A 13932-nucleotide genomic window follows, 5' to 3' on the forward strand; every position below is an offset into this window, starting at 1 on the left:
CTCCAGATCAGAAGGCTGCGTGTTGGAATCACGTTCGGGTCAAAGAAATAATAAAAATCCGTTTTTAAGTTGTTTTTAAAATTCTACCAATTAAACCTTCGTAAAGGGGGCTCGGTGGCGCAATTCAAGCGCGTCTGACTCCAGAACAGAAGGCTGCGTGTTCGAATCACGTCCGGGTCAAACAAATAATAACAATAAGTTTTTAAGTTGTTTTTAGAATTCTACCAATTAAAGCTTCGTAAAGGGGACTCGGTGGCGCAATGGTAGCGCGTCTGACTCCAGATCAGAAGGCTGCGTGTTCGAATCACGTCCGGGTCAAACAAATAATAAAATTTAGTTTTTACGTTTTTTATAGAAATTCTACCAATTAAACCTTCGTAAAGGGGACTCGGTGGAGCAATGGTAGCGCGTCTGACTCCAGATCAGAATGCTGCGTGTTCGAATCACGTCCGGCTCAATATAGAAATTTTACCAATTAAACCGTCAGGGGGCTCGGTGGCGCAATGGTAGCGCGTCAGACACCAGATCAGAAGGCTGCGTGTTCGAATCACGTCTGGGTCAAAGAAATAATTAAAACTTAGTTTTTAAGTTGTTTATAGAAATCTACCAATTAAACTTCGTAAAGGGGGCTCGGTGGCGCAATAGTAGCTCGTCTGACTCCAGATCAGAAGGCTGCGTGTTGCAATCACGTTCGGGTCAAAGAAATAATAAAAATCAGTTTTTAAGTTGTTTTTAAAATTCTACCAATTAAACCTTCGTAAAGGGGGCTCGGTGGCGCAATGGTAGCGCGTCTGACTCCAGATCAGAAGGCTGCGTGTTGGAATCACGTCCGGGTCAAAGCAATAATAAAAATCAGTTTTTACGTTGTTTATAGAAATTCTACCAATTAAACCTTCGTAAAGGGGGCTTGGTGGCGCAATGGTAGCACGTCTGACTCCAGATCAGAAGGCTGCGTGTTCGAATCACGTCCGGGTCAAACAAATAATAAAATTTAGTTTTTACGTTGTTTATAGAAATTCTACCAATTAAACCTTCGTAAAGGGGGCTCGGTTCCGCAATGGTAGCGCGTCTGACTCCAGATCAGAAGGCTTTGTGTTGGAATCACGTCCGGGTCAAAGCAATAATAAAAATCAGTTTTTAAGTGTTTTTTAAAATTCTACCAATTAAACCTTCGTAAAGGGGGCTTGGTGGGGCAATGGTAGCACGTCTGACCCCAGATCAGAAGGCTGCGTGTTCGAATCACGTCCGGGTCAAACAAATAATAAAATTTAGTTTTTCCGTTGTTTATAGAAATTCTACCAATTTAACCTTCGTTCAGGGGGCTCGGTGGCGCAATGGTAGCGCTTCTGACTCCAGATCAGAAGGCTGCGTGTTGGAATCACGTTCGGGTCAAAGAAATAATAAAAATCAGTTTTTAAGTTGTTTTTAAAATTCTACCAATTAAACCTTCGTAAAGGGAGCTCGGTGGCGCAATGGTAGCGCGTCTGACTCCAGAACAGAAGGCTGCGTGTTCGAATCTCGTCCGGTCAAACAAATAATAAAGGTTAGTTTTTACATTGTTTATAGAAATTCTACCAATTAAACCATCAGGGGGCTCGGTGGCGCAATGGTAGCGCGTCTGACACCAGATCAGAAGGCTGCGTGTTCGAATCACGTCTGGGTCAAAGAAATAATTAAAACTTAGTTTTTAAGTTGTTTATAGAATTCTACCAATTAAACCTTCGTAAGGGGGGCTCGGTGGCGCAATAGTAGCGCGTCTGACTCCAGATCAGAAGGCTGCGTGTTGGAATCACGTCCGGGTCAAAGAAATAATAAAAATCAGTTTTTAAGTGTTTTTTAAAATTCTACCAATTAAACCATCGTAAAGGGGGCTTGATGGCGCAATGGTAGCACGTCTGACTCCAGATCAGAAGGCTGCGTTTTCGAATCACCTCCGGGTCAAACAAATAATAAAATTTAGTTTTTACGTTGTTTATAGAAATTCTACCAATTTAACCTTCGTTCAGTGGGCTCGGTGGCGCAATGGTAGCGCTTCTGAAACCAGTTCAGAAGGCTGCTTGTTCGAATCACGTCCGGGTCAAAGAAAGAATAAAAGTCAGTTTTTAAGTTGTTTTTAGAATTCTACCAATTAAACCTTCGTAAAGGGGACTCGGTGGCGCAATAGTAGCTCGTCTGACTCCAGATCAGAAGGCTGCGTGTTCGAATCTCGTCCGGTCAAACAAATAATAAAGGTTAGTTTTTACATTGTTTATAGAAATTCTACCAATTTAACCGTCAGGGGGCTCGGTGGCGCAATGGTAGCGCGTCTGACACCAGATCAGAAGGCTGCGTGTTCGAATCACGTCTGGGTCAAAGAAATAATTAAAACTTAGTTTTTAAGTTGTTTATAGAATTCTACCAATTAAACCTTCGTAAGGGGGGCTCGGTGGCGCAATAGTAGCGCGTCTGACTCCAGATCAGAAGGCTGCGTGTTGGAATCACGTCCGGGTCAAAGAAATAATAAAAATCAGTTTTTAAGTGTTTTTTAAAATTCTACCAATTAAGCCATCGTAAAGGGGGCTTGATGGCGCAATGGTAGCACGTCTGACTCCAGATCAGAAGGCTGCGTGTTCGAATCACGTCCGGGTCAAACAAATAATAAAATTTAGTTTTTCCGTTGTTTATAGAAATTCTACCAATTTAACCTTCGTTCAGGGGGCTCGGTGGCGCAATGGTAGCGCTTCTGACTCCAGATCAGAAGGCTGCGTGTTGGAATCACGTTCGGGTCAAAGAAATAATAAAAATCAGTTTTTAAGTGTTTTTTAAAATTCTACCAATTAAACCTTCGTAAAGGGGGCTTGGTGGGGCAATGGTAGCACGTCTGACCCCAGATCAGAAGGCTGCGTGTTCGAATCACGTCCGGGTCAAACAAATAATAAAATTTAGTTTTTCCGTTGTTTATAGAAATTCTACCAATTTAACCTTCGTTCAGGGGGCTCGCTGGCGCAATGGTAGCGCTTCTGACTCCAGATCAGAAGGCTGCGTGTTGGAATCACGTTCGGGTCAAAGAAATAATAAAAATCAGTTTTTAAGTTGTTTTTAAAATTCTACCAATTAAACCTTCGTAAAGGGAGCTCGGTGGCGCAATGGTAGCGCGTCTGACTCCAGAACAGAAGGCTGCGTGTTCGAATCTCGTCCGGTCAAACAAATAATAAAGGTTAGTTTTTACATTGTTTATAGAAATTCTACCAATTAAACCGTCAGGGGGCTCGGTGGCGCAATGGTAGCGCGTCTGACACCAGATCAGAAGGCTGCGTGTTCGAATCACGTCTGGGTCAAAGAAATAATTAAAACTTAGTTTTTAAGTTGTTTATAGAATTCTACCAATTAAACCTTCGTAAGGGGGGCTCGGTGGCGCAATAGTAGCGCGTCTGACTCCAGATCAGAAGGCTGCGTGTTGGAATCACGTCCGGGTCAAAGAAATAATAAAAATCAGTTTTTAAGTGTTTTTTAAAATTCTACCAATTAAACCATCGTAAAGGGGGCTTGATGGCGCAATGGTAGCACGTCTGACTCCAGATCAGAAGGCTGCGTTTTCGAATCACCTCCGGGTCAAACAAATAATAAAATTTAGTTTTTACGTTGTTTATAGAAATTCTACCAATTTAACCTTCGTTCAGTGGGCTCGGTGGCGCAATGGTAGCGCTTCTGAAACCAGATCAGAAGGCTGCTTGTTCGAATCACGTCCGGCTCAATATAGAAATTCTACCAATTAAACCTTCGTAAAGGGGGCTTGATGGCGCAATGGTAGCACGTCTGACTCCAGATCAGAAGGCTGCGTTTTCGAATCACCTCCGGGTCAAAGAAATTAAAAAAAAACAGTTTTTAAGTTGTTTTTAAAATTCTACCAATTAAACCTTCGTAAATGGGGGCTCGGTGGCGCAATGGTAGCGCGTCTGACTCCAGAACAGAAGGCTGCGTGTTCGAATCACGTCCGGGTCAAACAAATAATAACAATAAGTTTTTAAGTTGTTTTTAGAATTCTACCAATTAAAGCTTCGTAAAGGGGACTCGGTGGCGCAATGGTAGCGCGTCTGACTCCAGATCAGAAGGCTTTGTGTTGGAATCACGTCCGGGTCAAAGCAATAATAAAAATCAGTTTTTAAGTGTTTTTTAAAATTCTACCAATTAAACCTTCGTAAAGGGGGCTTGGTGGGGCAATGGTAGCACGTCTGACCCCAGATCAGAAGGCTGCGTGTTCGAATCACGTCCGGGTCAAACAAATAATAAAATTTAGTTTTTCCGTTGTTTATAGAAATTCTACCAATTTAACCTTCGTTCAGGGGGCTCGGTGGCGCAATGGTAGCGCTTCTGACTCCAGATCAGAAGGCTGCGTGTTGGAATCACGTTCGGGTCAAAGAAATAATAAAAATCAGTTTTTAAGTTGTTTTTAAAATTCTACCAATTAAACCTTCGTAAAGGGAGCTCGGTGGCGCAATGGTAGCGCGTCTGACTCCAGATCAGAAGGCTGCGTGTTCGAATCACGTCCGGGTCAAACAAATAATAAAGGTTAGTTTTTACATTGTTTATAGAAATTCTACCAATTTAACCTTCGTTCAGGGGGCTCGGTGGCGCAATGGTAGCGCTTCTGACTCCAGATCAGAAGGCTGCGTGTTCGAATCACGTCCGGCTCAATATAGAAATTCTACCAATTAAACCGTCAGGGGGCTCGGTGGCGCAATGGTAGCGCGTCAGACACCAGATCAGAAGGCTGCGTGTTCGAATCACGTCTGGGTCAAAGAAATAATTAAAACTTAGTTTTTAAGTTGTTTATAGAAATCTACCAATTAAACTTCGTAAAGGGGGCTCGGTGGCGCAATAGTAGCTCGTCTGACTCCAGATCAGAAGGCTGCGTGTTGCAATCACGTTCGGGTCAAAGAAATAATAAAAATCAGTTTTTAAGTTGTTTTTAAAATTTTACCAATTAAACCTTCGTAAAGGGGGCTCGGTGGCGCAATAATAGCGCGTCTGACTCCAGATCAGAAGGCTTTGTGTTGGAATCACGTCCGGGTCAAAGAAATAATAAAAATCAGTTTTTAAGTGTTTTTTAAAATTCTACCAATTAAACCTTCGTAAAGGGGGCTCGGTGGCGCAATGGTAGCGCGTCTGACTCCAGAACAGAAGGCTGCGTGTTCGAATCACGTCCAGGTCAAACAAATAATAAAATTTAGTTTTTACCTTGTTTATAGAAATTCTACCAATTAAACCGTCAGGGGGCTCGGTGGCACAATGGTAGCGCGTCTGACTCCAGAACAGAAGGCTGCGTGTTCGAATAACGTCCGGGTCAAACAAATAATAAAAATAAGTTTTTAAGTTGTTTTTAGAATTCTACCAATTAAAGCTTCGTAAAGGGGACTCGGTGGCGCAATGGTAGCGCGTCTGACTCCACATCAGAAGGCTGCGTGTTCGAATCACGTCCGGGTCAAACAAATAATAAAATTTAGTTTTTACGTTGTTTATAGAAATTCTACCAATTAAACCTTCGTAAAGGGGACTCGGTGGCGCAATGGTAGCGCGTCTGACTCCAGATCAGAAGGCTGCGTGTTCGAATCACGTCCGGGTCAAACAAATAATAAAATTTAGTTTTTACGTTGTTTATAGAAATTCTATTAATTAAACCTTCGTAAAGGGGACTCGGTGGCGCAATGGTAGCGCGTCTGACTCCAGATCAGAAGGCTTTGTGTTGGAATCACGTCCGGGTCAAAGCAATAATAAAAATCAGTTTTTAAGTGTTTTTTAAAATTCTACCAATTAAACCTTCGTAAAGGGGGCTTGGTGGGGCAATGGTAGCACGTCTGACCCCAGATCAGAAGGCTGCGTGTTCGAATCACGTCCGGGTCAAACAAATAATAAAATTTAGTTTTTCCGTTGTTTATAGAAATTCTACCAATTTAACCTTCGTTCAGGGGGCTCGGTGGCGCAATGGTAGCGCTTCTGACTCCAGATCAGAAGGCTGCGTGTTGGAATCACGTTCGGGTCAAAGAAATAATAAAAATCAGTTTTTAAGTTGTTTTTAAAATTCTACCAATTAAACCTTCGTAAAGGGAGCTCGGTGGCGCAATGGTAGCGCGTCTGACTCCAGATCAGAAGGCTGCGTGTTCGAATCACGTCCGGGTCAAACAAATAATAAAGGTTAGTTTTTACATTGTTTATAGAAATTCTACCAATTTAACCTTCGTTCAGGGGGCTCGGTGGCGCAATGGTAGCGCTTCTGACTCCAGATCAGAAGGCTGCGTGTTCGAATCACGTCCGGCTCAATATAGAAATTCTACCAATTAAACCGTCAGGGGGCTCGGTGGCGCAATGGTAGCGCGTCAGACACCAGATCAGAAGGCTGCGTGTTCGAATCACGTCTGGGTCAAAGAAATAATTAAAACTTAGTTTTTAAGTTGTTTATAGAAATCTACCAATTAAACTTCGTAAAGGGGGCTCGGTGGCGCAATAGTAGCTCGTCTGACTCCAGATCAGAAGGCTGCGTGTTGCAATCACGTTCGGGTCAAAGAAATAATAAAAATCAGTTTTTAAGTTGTTTTTAAAATTCTACCAATTAAACCTTCGTAAAGGGGGCTCGGTGGCGCAATGGTAGCGCGTCTGACTCCAGATCAGAAGGCTGCGTGTTGGAATCACGTCCGGGTCAAAGCAATAATAAAAATCAGTTTTTACGTTGTTTATAGAAATTCTACCAATTAAACCTTCGTAAAGGAGGCTTGGTGGCGCAATGGTAGCACGTCTGACTCCAGATCCGAAGGCTGCGTGTTCGAATCACGTCCGGGTCAAACAAATAATAAAATTTAGTTTTTACGTTGTTTATAGAAATTCTACCAATTAAACCTTCGTAAAGGGGGCTCGGTGGCGCAATGGTAGCGCGTCTGACTCCAGATCAGAAGGCTTTGTGTTGGAATCACGTCCGGGTCAAAGCAATAATAAAAATCAGTTTTTAAGTGTTTTTTAAAATTCTACCAATTAAACCTTCGTAAAGGGGGCTTGGTGGGGCAATGGTAGCACGTCTGACCCCAGATCAGAAGGCTGCGTGTTCGAATCACGTCCGGGTCAAACAAATAATAAAATTTAGTTTTTCCGTTGTTTATAGAAATTCTACCAATTTAACCTTCGTTCAGGGGGCTCGGTGGCGCAATGATAGCGCTTCTGAAACCAGATCAGAAGGCTGCGTGTTCGAATCACGTCCGGGTCAAAGAAAGAATAAAAGTCAGTTTTTAAGTTGTTTTTAGAATTCTACCAATTAAACCTTCGTAAAGGGAGCTCGGTGGCGCAATGGTAGCGCTTCTGACTCCAGAACAGAAGGCTGCGTGTTTGAATCACGTCCGGGTCAAACAAATAATAAAATTTAGTTTTTCCGTTGTTTATAGAAATTCTACCAATTTAACCTTCGTTCAGGGGGCTCGGTGGCGCAATGGTAGCGCTTCTGAAACCAGATCAGAAGGCTGCGTGTTCGAATCACGTCCGGGTCAAAAAAAGAATAAAAGTCAGTTTTTAAGTTGTTTTTAGAATTCTACCAATTAAACCTTCGTAAAGGGAACTCGGTGGCGCAATAGTAGAGCGTCTGACTCCAGATCAGAAGGCTGCGTGTTGGAATCACGTTCGGGTCAAAGAAATAATGAAAATCAGTTTTTAAGTTGTTTTTAAAATTCTACCAATTAAACCTCCGTAAAGGGGGCTCGGTGGCGCAATGGTAGCGCGCGTCTGACTCCAGAACTGAAGGCTGCGTGTTCGAATCACGTCCGGGTCCAACAAATAATAAAAATAAGTTTTTAAGTTGTTTTTAGAATTCTACCAATTAAAGCTTCGTAAAGGGGACTCGGTGGCGCAATGGTAGCGCGTCTGACTCCAGATCAGAAGGCTGCGTGTTCGAATGCCGTCCGGGTCAAACAAATAATAAAATTTAGTTTTTACGTTTTTTATAGAAATTCTACCAATTAAACCTTCGTGAAGGCGACTCGATGGCGCAATGGTAGCGCGTCTGACTCCAGATCAGTAGGCTGCGTGTTCGAATCAGGTCCGGGTCAAACAAATAATAAAGGTTAGTTTTTACGTTGTTTATAGAAATTCTACCAATTAAACCGTCAGGGGGCTCGGTGGCGCAATGGTAGCGCGTCAGACACCAGATAAGAAGGCTGCGTGTTCGAATCACGTCTGGGTCAAAGAAATAATTAAAACTTAGTTTTTAAGTTGTTTATAGAATTCTACCAATTAAACCTTCGTAAGGGGGGCTCGGTGGCGCAATGGTAGCGCGTCTGACTCCAGATCAGAAGACTTTGTGTTGGAATCACGTCCGGGTCAAAGCAATAATAAAAATCAGTTTTTAAGTGTTTTTTAAAATTCTACCAATTAAACCTTCGTAAAGGGGGCTTGGTGGCGCAATGGTAGCACGTCTGATACCAGATCAGAAGGCTGCGTGTTCGAATCACCTCCGGGTCAAACAAATAATAAAATTTAGTTTTTACGTTGTTTATAGAAATTCTACCAATTTAACCTTCGTTCAGGGGGCTCGGTGGCGCAATGGTAGAGCTTCTGAAACCAGATCAGAAGGCTGCGTGTTCGAATCACGTCCGGGTCAAAGAAAGAATAAAAGTCAGTTTTTTTAGTTGTTTTTAGAATTCTACCAATTAAACCTTCGTAAAGGGGACTCGGTGGCGCAATAGTAGCTCGTCTGACTCCAGATCAGAAGGCTGCGTGTTGGAATCACGTTCGGGTCAAAGAAATAATAAAAATCAGTTTTTAAGTTGTTTTTAAAATTCTACCAATTAAACCTTCGTAAAGGGGGCTCGGTGGCGCAATGGTAGCGCGTCTGACTCCAGAACTGAAGGCTGCGTGTTCGAATCACGTCCGGGTCAAACAAATAATAAAGGTTAGTTTTTACGTTGTTTATAGAAATTCTACCAATTAAACCGTCAGGGGCTCGGTGGCGCGATGGTAGCGCGTCTGACACCAGATCAGAAGGCTGCGTGTTCGAATCACGTCCGGGTCAAACAAATAATAAAATTTAGTTTTTACGTTGTTTATAGAAATTCTACCAATTTAACCTTCGTAAAGGGGACTCGGTGGCGCAATGGTAGCGCGTCTGACTCCAGATCAGAAGGTTGCGTGTTCGAATCACGTCCGGGTCAAACAAATAATAAAGGTTAGTTTTTACGTTGTTTATAGAAATTCTACCAATTAAACCGTCAGGGGGCTCGGTGGCGCAATGGTAGCGCGTCAGACACCAGATAAGAAGGCTGCGTGTTCGAATCACGTCTGGGTCAAAGAAATAATTAAAACTTAGTTTTTAAGTTGTTTATAGAATTCTACCAATTAAACCTTCGTAAGGGGGGCTCGGTGGCGCAATGGTAGCGCGTCTGACTCCAGATCAGAAGACTTTGTGTTGGAATCACGTCCGGGTCAAAGCAATAATAAAAATCAGTTTTTAAGTGTTTTTTAAAATTCTACCAATTAAACCTTCGTAAAGGGGGCTTGGTGGCGCAATGGTAGCACGTCTGATACCAGATCAGAAGGCTGCGTGTTCGAATCACCTCCGGGTCAAACAAATAATAAAATTTAGTTTTTACGTTGTTTATAGAAATTCTACCAATTAACCTTCGTTCAGGGGGCTCGGTGGCGCAATGGTAGAGCTTCTGAAACCAGATCAGAAGGCTGCGTGTTCGAATCACGTCCGGGTCAAAGAAAGAATAAAAGTCAGTTTTTAAGTTGTTTTTAGAATTCTACCAATTAAACCTTCGTAAAGGGGACTCGGTGGCGCAATAGTAGCTCGTCTGACTCCAGATCAGAAGGCTGCGTGTTGGAATCACGTTCGGGTCAAAGAAATAATAAAAATCAGTTTTTAAGTTGTTTTTAAAATTCTACCAATTAAACCTTCGTAAAGGGGGCTCGGTGGCGCAATGGTAGCGCGTCTGACTCCAGAACTGAAGGCTGCGTGTTCGAATCACGTCCGGGTCAAACAAATAATAACAATAAGTTTTTAAGTTGTTTTTAGAATTCTACCAATTAAAGCTTCGTAAAGGGGACTCGGTGGCGCAATGGTAGCGCGTCTGACTCCAGATCAGAAGGCTGCGTGTTCGAATCACGTCCGGGTCAAACAAATAATAAAATTTAGTTTTTACGTTTTTTATAGAAACTCTACCAATTAAACCTTCGTAAAGGGGACTCGGTGGCGCAATGGTAGCGCGTCTGACTCCAGATCAGAAGGTTGCGTGTTCGAATCACGTCCGGGTCAAACAAATAATAAAGGTTAGTTTTTACGTTGTTTATAGAAATTCTACCAATTAAACCGTCAGGGGGCTCGGTGGCGCAATGGTAGCGCGTCAGACACCAGATCAGAAGGCTGCGTGTTCGAATCACGTCTGGGTCAAAGAAATAATTAAAACTTAGTTTTTAAGTTGTTTTTAAAATTCTACCAATTAAACCTTCGTAAAGGGAGCTCGGTGGTGCAATGGTAGCGCGTCTGACTCCAGAACAGAAGGCTGCGTGTTCGAATCACGTCCGGGTCAAACAAATAATAAAATTGAGTTTTTACGTCGTTTATAGAAATTCTACCAATTAAACCTTCGTACAGGGGACTCGGTGGCGCAATGGTAGCACGTCTGACTCCAGATCAGAAGGCTGCGTGTTCGAATCACCTCCGTGTCAAACAAATAATAAAATTTAGTTTTTAGGTTGTTTATAGAAATTCTACCAATTTAACCTTCGTTCAGGGGGCTCGGTGGCGCAATGATAGCGCTTCTGAAACCAGATCAGAAGGCTGCGTGTTCGAATCACGTCCGGGTCAAAGAAAGAATAAAAGTCAGTTTTTAAGTTGTTTTTAGAATTCTACCAATTAAACCTTCGTAAAGGGAGCTCGGTGGCGCAATGGTAGCGCTTCTGACTCCAGAACAGAAGGCTGCGTGTTTGAATCACGTCCGGGTCAAACAAATAATAAAATTTAGTTTTTCCGTTGTTTATAGAAATTCTACCAATTTAACCTTCGTTCAGGGGGCTCGGTGGCGCAATGGTAGCGCTTCTGAAACCAGATCAGAAGGCTGCGTGTTCGAATCACGTCCGGGTCAAAAAAAGGATAAAAGTCAGTTTTAAAGTTGTTTTTAGAATTCTACCAATTAAACCTTCGTAAAGGGAACTCGGTGGCGCAATAGTAGAGCGTCTGACTCCAGATCAGAAGGCTGCGTGTTGGAATCACGTTCGGGTCAAAGAAATAATAAAAATCAGTTTTTAAGTTGTTTTTAAAATTCTACCAATTAAACCTCCGTAAAGGGGGCTCGGTGGCGCAATGGTAGCGCGTCTGACTCCAGAACAGAAGGCTGCGTGTTCGAATCACGTCCGGGTCCAACAAATAATAAAAATAAGTTTTTAAGTTGTTTTTAGAATTCTACCAATTAAAGCTTCGTAAAGGGGACTCGGTGGCGCAATGGTAGCGCGTCTGACTCCAGATCAGAAGGCTGCGTGTTCGAATGCCGTCCGGGTCAAACAAATAATAAAATTTAGTTTTTACGTTTTTTATAGAAATTCTACCAATTAAACCTTCGTGAAGGCGACTCGATGGCGCAATGGTAGCGCGTCTGACTCCAGATCAGTAGGCTGCGTGTTCGAATCACGTCCGGGTCAAACAAATAATAAAGGTTAGTTTTTACGTTGTTTATAGAAATTCTACCAATTGAACCGTCAGGGGGCTCGGTGGCGCAATGGTAGCGCGTCAGACACCAGATAAGAAGGCTGCGTGTTCGAATCACGTCTGGGTCAAAGAAATAATTAAAACTTAGTTTTTAAGTTGTTTATAGAATTCTACCAATTAAACCTTCGTAAGGGGGGCTCGGTGGCGCAATGGTAGCGCGTCTGACTCCAGATCAGAAGACTTTGTGTTGGAATCACGTCCGGGTCAAAGCAATAATAAAAATCAGTTTTTAAGTGTTTTTTAAAATTCTACCAATTAAACCTTCGTAAAGGGGGCTTGGTGGCGCAATGGTAGCACGTCTGATACCAGATCAGAAGGCTGCGTGTTCGAATCACCTCCGGGTCAAACAAATAATAAAATTTAGTTTTTACGTTGTTTATAGAAATTCTACCAATTTAACCTTCGTTCAGGGGGCTCGGTGGCGCAATGGTAGAGCTTCTGAAACCAGATCAGAAGGCTGCGTGTTCGAATCACGTCCGGGTCAAAGAAAGAATAAAAGTCAGTTTTTTTAGTTGTTTTTAGAATTCTACCAATTAAACCTTCGTAAAGGGGACTCGGTGGCGCAATAGTAGCTCGTCTGACTCCAGATCAGAAGGCTGCGTGTTGGAATCACGTTCGGGTCAAAGAAATAATAAAAATCAGTTTTTAAGTTGTTTTTAAAATTCTACCAATTAAACCTTCGTAAAGGGGGCTCGGTGGCGCAATGGTAGCGCGTCTGACTCCAGAACTGAAGGCTGCGTGTTCGAATCACGTCCGGGTCAAACAAATAATAAAGGTTAGTTTTTACGTTGTTTATAGAAATTCTACCAATTAAACCGTCAGGGGCTCGGTGGCGCGATGGTAGCGCGTCTGACACCAGATCAGAAGGCTGCGTGTTCGAATCACGTCCGGGTCAAACAAATAATAAAATTTAGTTTTTACGTTGTTTATAGAAATTCTACCAATTTAACCTTCGTAAAGGGGACTCGGTGGCGCAATGGTAGCGCGTCTGACTCCAGATCAGAAGGTTGCGTGTTCGAATCACGTCCGGGTCAAACAAATAATAAAGGTTAGTTTTTACGTTGTTTATAGAAATTCTACCAATTAAACCGTCAGGGGGCTCGGTGGCGCAATGGTAGCGCGTCAGACACCAGATAAGAAGGCTGCGTGTTCGAATCACGTCTGGGTCAAAGAAATAATTAAAACTTAGTTTTTAAGTTGTTTATAGAATTCTACCAATTAAACCTTCGTAAGGGGGGCTCGGTGGCGCAATGGTAGCGCGTCTGACTCCAGATCAGAAGACTTTGTGTTGGAATCACGTCCGGGTCAAAGCAATAATAAAAATCAGTTTTTAAGTGTTTTTTAAAATTCTACCAATTAAACCTTCGTAAAGGGGGCTTGGTGGCGCAATGGTAGCACGTCTGATACCAGATCAGAAGGCTGCGTGTTCGAATCACCTCCGGGTCAAACAAATAATAAAATTTAGTTTTTACGTTGTTTATAGAAATTCTACCAATTAACCTTCGTTCAGGGGGCTCGGTGGCGCAATGGTAGAGCTTCTGAAACCAGATCAGAATGCTGCGTGTTCGAATCACGTCCGGGTCAAAGAAAGAATAAAAGTCAGTTTTTAAGTTGTTTTTAGAATTCTACCAATTAAACCTTCGTAAAGGGGACTCGGTGGCGCAATAGTAGCTCGTCTGACTCCAGATCAGAAGGCTGCGTGTTGGAATCACGTTCGGGTCAAAGAAATAATAAAAATCAGTTTTTAAGTTGTTTTAAAAATTCTACCAATTAAACCTTCGTAAAGGGGGCTCGGTGGCGCAATGGTAGCGCGTCTGACTCCAGAACTGAAGGCTGCGTGTTCGAATCACGTCCGGGTCAAACAAATAATAACAATAAGTTTTTAAGTTGTTTTTAGAATTCTACCAATTAAAGCTTCGTAAAGGGGACTCGGTGGCGCAATGGTAGCGCGTCTGACTCCAGATCAGAAGGCTGCGTGTTCGAATCACGTCCGGGTCAAACAAATAATAAAATTTAGTTTTTACGTTTTTTATAGAAACTCTACCAATTAAACCTTCGTAAAGGGGACTCGGTGGCGCAATGGTAGCGCGTCTGACTCCAGATCAGAAGGTTGCGTGTTCGAATCACGTCCGGGTCAAACAAATAATAAAGGTTAGTTTTTACGTTGTTTATAGAAATTCTACCAATTAAACCGTCAGGGGGCTCGGTGGCGCAAT

At 42.6% G+C, this 13932-nt stretch overlaps 20 non-coding genes across 20 annotated transcripts; all 20 read left to right on the top strand.

Moving 5' to 3' along the window:
• The first annotated feature begins 246 nt into the window (after positions 1-246).
• On the top strand, positions 247-318 carry TRNAW-CCA (transfer RNA tryptophan (anticodon CCA)). The gene has a single exon. It is a non-coding gene; the product is annotated as a tRNA-Trp (tRNA).
• A 447-nt stretch (positions 319-765) lies between these two features.
• On the top strand, positions 766-837 carry TRNAW-CCA (transfer RNA tryptophan (anticodon CCA)). The gene has a single exon. It is a non-coding gene; the product is annotated as a tRNA-Trp (tRNA).
• A 67-nt stretch (positions 838-904) lies between these two features.
• On the top strand, positions 905-976 carry TRNAW-CCA (transfer RNA tryptophan (anticodon CCA)). The gene has a single exon. It is a non-coding gene; the product is annotated as a tRNA-Trp (tRNA).
• A 616-nt stretch (positions 977-1592) lies between these two features.
• Positions 1593-1664, top strand: TRNAW-CCA (transfer RNA tryptophan (anticodon CCA)). Its single transcript has one exon. It is a non-coding gene; the product is annotated as a tRNA-Trp (tRNA).
• A 616-nt stretch (positions 1665-2280) lies between these two features.
• Positions 2281-2352, top strand: TRNAW-CCA (transfer RNA tryptophan (anticodon CCA)). Its single transcript has one exon. It is a non-coding gene; the product is annotated as a tRNA-Trp (tRNA).
• An 893-nt stretch (positions 2353-3245) lies between these two features.
• Positions 3246-3317, top strand: TRNAW-CCA (transfer RNA tryptophan (anticodon CCA)). The gene has a single exon. It is a non-coding gene; the product is annotated as a tRNA-Trp (tRNA).
• A 592-nt stretch (positions 3318-3909) lies between these two features.
• On the top strand, positions 3910-3981 carry TRNAW-CCA (transfer RNA tryptophan (anticodon CCA)). Its single transcript has one exon. It is a non-coding gene; the product is annotated as a tRNA-Trp (tRNA).
• A 481-nt stretch (positions 3982-4462) lies between these two features.
• On the top strand, positions 4463-4534 carry TRNAW-CCA (transfer RNA tryptophan (anticodon CCA)). The gene has a single exon. It is a non-coding gene; the product is annotated as a tRNA-Trp (tRNA).
• A 66-nt stretch (positions 4535-4600) lies between these two features.
• TRNAW-CCA (transfer RNA tryptophan (anticodon CCA)) lies at positions 4601-4673 on the top strand. The gene has a single exon. It is a non-coding gene; the product is annotated as a tRNA-Trp (tRNA).
• Positions 4674-5392: 719 nt separating this feature from the next.
• Positions 5393-5464, top strand: TRNAW-CCA (transfer RNA tryptophan (anticodon CCA)). The gene has a single exon. It is a non-coding gene; the product is annotated as a tRNA-Trp (tRNA).
• A 67-nt stretch (positions 5465-5531) lies between these two features.
• Positions 5532-5603, top strand: TRNAW-CCA (transfer RNA tryptophan (anticodon CCA)). The gene has a single exon. It is a non-coding gene; the product is annotated as a tRNA-Trp (tRNA).
• Positions 5604-6085: 482 nt separating this feature from the next.
• On the top strand, positions 6086-6157 carry TRNAW-CCA (transfer RNA tryptophan (anticodon CCA)). Its single transcript has one exon. It is a non-coding gene; the product is annotated as a tRNA-Trp (tRNA).
• Positions 6158-6223: 66 nt separating this feature from the next.
• TRNAW-CCA (transfer RNA tryptophan (anticodon CCA)) lies at positions 6224-6296 on the top strand. Its single transcript has one exon. It is a non-coding gene; the product is annotated as a tRNA-Trp (tRNA).
• A 308-nt stretch (positions 6297-6604) lies between these two features.
• On the top strand, positions 6605-6676 carry TRNAW-CCA (transfer RNA tryptophan (anticodon CCA)). The gene has a single exon. It is a non-coding gene; the product is annotated as a tRNA-Trp (tRNA).
• Positions 6677-9092: 2416 nt separating this feature from the next.
• TRNAW-CCA (transfer RNA tryptophan (anticodon CCA)) lies at positions 9093-9164 on the top strand. Its single transcript has one exon. It is a non-coding gene; the product is annotated as a tRNA-Trp (tRNA).
• Positions 9165-10056: 892 nt separating this feature from the next.
• On the top strand, positions 10057-10128 carry TRNAW-CCA (transfer RNA tryptophan (anticodon CCA)). The gene has a single exon. It is a non-coding gene; the product is annotated as a tRNA-Trp (tRNA).
• Positions 10129-10195: 67 nt separating this feature from the next.
• TRNAW-CCA (transfer RNA tryptophan (anticodon CCA)) lies at positions 10196-10267 on the top strand. The gene has a single exon. It is a non-coding gene; the product is annotated as a tRNA-Trp (tRNA).
• A 2411-nt stretch (positions 10268-12678) lies between these two features.
• On the top strand, positions 12679-12750 carry TRNAW-CCA (transfer RNA tryptophan (anticodon CCA)). Its single transcript has one exon. It is a non-coding gene; the product is annotated as a tRNA-Trp (tRNA).
• Positions 12751-13642: 892 nt separating this feature from the next.
• On the top strand, positions 13643-13714 carry TRNAW-CCA (transfer RNA tryptophan (anticodon CCA)). The gene has a single exon. It is a non-coding gene; the product is annotated as a tRNA-Trp (tRNA).
• Positions 13715-13781: 67 nt separating this feature from the next.
• Positions 13782-13853, top strand: TRNAW-CCA (transfer RNA tryptophan (anticodon CCA)). Its single transcript has one exon. It is a non-coding gene; the product is annotated as a tRNA-Trp (tRNA).
• Positions 13854-13932: the final 79 nt, after the last annotated feature.

Source organism: Phalangium opilio, unplaced genomic scaffold (assembly GCF_054372755.1).
Source record: "Phalangium opilio isolate 3A_F unplaced genomic scaffold, DU_Popi_V2 ptg000352l_1, whole genome shotgun sequence".
In the NCBI taxonomy this organism is placed as follows: Eukaryota; Metazoa; Arthropoda; class Arachnida; order Opiliones; family Phalangiidae; genus Phalangium; species Phalangium opilio.